We start from the raw sequence: 4314 nt of genomic DNA, 5'->3' as shown, positions 1-4314 counted from the left end.
CTTGATGTGTGACCACCTGGGCACAATGTATATTATCTCCATAGAAAAGAAAAAGGAGGTAAATTGAGGCAGGGGTGCCTCTGGGCTGAGCCTTGATTGGATGCCTGACAATGCTCTGCTTCTCCCTTGCAGCTGACTTATTATAAAAGCAGAATAAGAAAATTAAAATATTTTGCTTTATACAAAGCAGAACAAGAAAACCACATACTTTTAATTAGCAGTATGGATGAAAGGAGGAAAAACCCAAACAAACAAAACAAATCAAAACAAACAAACAAAAATAAAAGGAAAAACCAAGTAATTCCCTCTTGCAGGGTTTATCACCCTTCTCAGGACTTCTCATCAACACAGTATTTCCAAGCACAACTTATGCCTCTGCCCTTGTCTGGGTCTGCTTATAAGGTTTGTGAATTCCTTTGTGTAAAACTACCTGTTTAGATTTTTGCCCTCCTATATCCTTAAAAATCCACATCCGTCCACCCACAGAGAGGGAAGAGGAACTGGCCCCACCAGCTAAACATCTTCTAATAGTAATGTCACTGTATTTAAAGGTTTTAAGGCTTCAGATTTGCCAAAGAGAAATCTGTGTTTCTCAGCACGATACAAAGACTCCAGCAAAAACACAACCAGATCTAACAATCCTCAACCACAGAGTAGTACAAAGCAAAAGTTTTATGCAAGTAACAGAAATCTGTCAGTTAATTTCTCTTCCAGCAGTCCCAAAGTAGACAGAAAAGATACACAAATTGCGGATTTTGGGGTATTTCAAGGTTTTTGCCAAGATTTTGGGGTATTTCTATGGCAGTTGACCTCACCGCCCTAGAGAAACGTGTGCCTTAGGGCAACAGAAACAGTAGGAAGCAGCTGCGCTGAGAAAATGTCTTTTTTTTTTCTATCATTTTGCTAAGCTGTTTCCCCAAGAGTCTCGCATGATTAAGAGGTCTTTATTGCTGCTGCTGTTGTTGTTCCGGTTCCCTCCTCCTCTCCAAAAAGAAAGCATTCAGAACACTGTGCATTTTTTTGAATATCTGTATTATTCTTAAAATAGTGTCTAAATATTTGGCATTTTATTTCTTAATTGAACAATTTTTATTAGAAAGCCTCCAGAGCGAGCTTTCTAATTAATGTGTTAAAGAACAAAAACGGCATCTGAAGAATCCAGTGGCAGAAGTGTCACTTGTGAGAGGGACCTTTTGCTCTGTCCAAGACTCCTTGGGCCTGCCAGCCCCAGTGCCTTTGGTGCAGCAGCACCAGCTTGGGCTCATGCTCACAGGGCCTCTGGAGACCAATTCCCATTCCCACAGCACCCATGGACCCCAGGTCCTCTTCAAACTCCTCACCCATGCAGGGACCTGGTCAATGTTCAGCAAAACCCAGGCTTTACACAGAAACTGCAGATTGGGAGGGATGGCCACTGTGCTCACAGAGAGGTGTTCTGGAATTCACCTACAGCAGCCTTCCTTGGTGCAGTGTTTAACAGGGAGCTGCCTCTCAGCTTCCAAATGCCATTCCACACTCTGACCCAGCAGGAGTCCCACCCTTGTTAGCTGGACTTTTGGTCTGCCCCGAGGACACACATTTTTGCAGAACCTGGCAGGGTCCTAGAGACTGCCCAGCCCTGGGCTGCGCTGGTGGATGGCAGCCCCTTTGTACCTGAACACCCACCTCACACACTTCCCTCAGCTGAAGTTCAACCCAAAAACGGCTTCCTGCCCCAATCACACTTGATCATTCTCAGCGTCAGAGTCCCGAACCCAGTGCTGGCTCTGCAGGATCCCACACTGAACGTGGTCACACATCACCCTCCATATGTGCCAAGGCTGCCCCTGGCCTTGAGCCGCAGTGGGCTGGGTGGATCTATGCTGGCTGACCTTAATCCATGCATGTTTATAAATCATGATGCTGTTGCATGAAGTCCCAGCACCCAAGTTCTTCAAGTACAATACTGGTTCTTCTCTGCACCAATGCTGCCTAGCAGCTTTTCCTCCATTAACAAGTTGGGTTAACAGATTTGCACTTTTCACAGCATTAATAAAATTAATAAGATCAGTCCAGACAGCTACCTTAAAATGAACTCATACTCCAAAATGCAAAGGATCAACAAAATGATCACAGGGATGCAGCACCTCTTCTACAAGGAAAGGCTGAGAGAATTGTTCAGACTATAAGCCAAATTGGCACTGACTCTGATAATACAATTAATCAGATCTTTCTCCAGAAATGCCCAAGCCTGATGGTTTTCAATGACACACATGCTGTCACTTTTCCCATCCTTGGCTTACTTGGTGCAGCTCAAACCACGCCCCACCTGCCAGTCTCAGCCTTCAAGAACGACCGGAACTGCTCTCACTGCCACTTCAAGGACAAGCAGACAAAATAAAAAAAGAATGATACCTGCAGAGATTATTGAGACTTCTACCCCGCCCTCATTCTATTACAAGCTGCTCTGAAACATACTGCCAGGTAAAACCTTGATGAACAGCAGCTGAAGTGGACTTACAAGGGTGGGCACACAGCGCACTTCCTCCTGGTCATGTGCGGAACACGCTCCTCATGCACACTGGGCAGCACCGTAAGCACACCACAGACACCCCCTTGCACTCAGTGCCTTAAAATGGACAAGTGCAGAGCAAAAAGAACAATGTCACACATGTTTTGGGATCTGGTACCCAAATAAGAGAAATGGTCACAGCTTCAGGCTGCTTGTCAGATCTCAACATCAGAATGAGACATGGAATGAGACAGCAGGCACTAAAAGTGTGGTGTTAAGACTTAAAATGCAGCACCACAAAGTCTTTCTTCATTCATGAATATTTAATTTGTCCTTTTCACATTGCAGGAGTTAAAGGTCTCCAGACTTTAAAAAAAATCAATTAATGTTTTCATTTTCTTATAGTTTTGGGGTTGGGGTGGGTTTTTTGGGTTGGGGGGGTTGGTTGTTTGGTTTTTATTTGGTTTGGGGGTGGTTTTTTTGGTCTTCTGCGGGGGGAGATGCCCCTTGCTATTAGATTGCAACTTTTTTTTCATATATCTGTAGTTTCCTACTTAACATCAAATATATTTCCCACAAAAAGGTGTCCACAATCAAGTTTTCAAGTTTGAGAAATATGTTTGAAAATGGCTCAGCCAGCTGCAGTAGAATTATAGCTTTATAGATAATTTAGTTGAGAATTGCAAACCCAAAAATTATATTCATCAGCTACCTGAATAAGCATGTGAAGTTTTCTGAATTTTAAACACTGAAGGGAAAAAAAGTTTGATGTGATCATGAAGGCAGGCAGCATTCCACACAGGAACACAGTACTGAAAACCCACCACAAAGGTGTTTTGGTTATTGGTCCCTTCCAAAATACCAGTTTACCAAACAATATTCACTTAACTCCCAGCACATGAGCATACGCAGAAGAAACATGACCAATACAATAACAATCATTCCTACTACACACATTCAAGTAACAAGTTATCACACTATTTCACAAGCAAAAACCTCACGGTACCACAACAAAGTATTATTGCTCAAACACAGACACCTCTCCAGACCAATGCATTCCAGAAGCAGAATACATGTAGATTTGGGACTTTTTCAGTTCCATAGAAAACAAGTACTTGCAACCATCATCCTGCAAGCCAACCAGCATTCTTCCCAACTGGGATTCTTTCACAGTGGACTAGAGCTCCCTTCACATGCTTCAAGGACTTGTAATCATAAAGCCTGCTGTTTTCCCATTCCCATATCCCAGCAGTGTGAGGCTCTGTCCTTAGAGAAGTGCCAGAGAGGCAACTACCCATGTGGAGGCCAAGGCCGAGGCAGCAGTGTTTCCTGACTTTCTATCTACATGACTTCACCTGTGAGAAGCCCACAGCAAAAAGCCCAATTTAGTTAAAGCTATTGATTTTTAACTTGGCTGTTTTCAAGCTCCTCGGTTTTCTTGAAAACCACAACCATACTGCGTTCTCAGTCACCACTTTCACATTTCAAAATTCATCTGGTTTTTATTTCTACAGTACCCACTTAACAAGAGCTCAAGCATTTAGTGATAGCAAATTAGTCCCAAGATTTAGGAATATCAGTCTCCAGGGAAAAATGCAGCGACCAGTATTTGAGATAATACATAATTACTATAATGTATTATTTGAGATAATACATAATTACTAAGAACTACCTGAAGCATCTAGATCCAAGGTCTACATCTTACTTTCCTCTTGTCTCTTTCAACAGCCATTCTGCACCAAAAAAATGTTCACTTAAAATTCTCTGAATGAATTACAAGAGGGAAGAGGATGGATAGGCAATCATTTGTACACACACCTAAG

Source organism: Passer montanus, unplaced genomic scaffold, assembly GCF_014805655.1.
Source record: "Passer montanus isolate IOZ18808 unplaced genomic scaffold, ASM1480565v1 scaffold26, whole genome shotgun sequence".
NCBI classification, from domain to species: Eukaryota; Metazoa; Chordata; class Aves; order Passeriformes; family Passeridae; genus Passer; species Passer montanus.
This window is presented reverse-complemented; position numbering follows the sequence as displayed.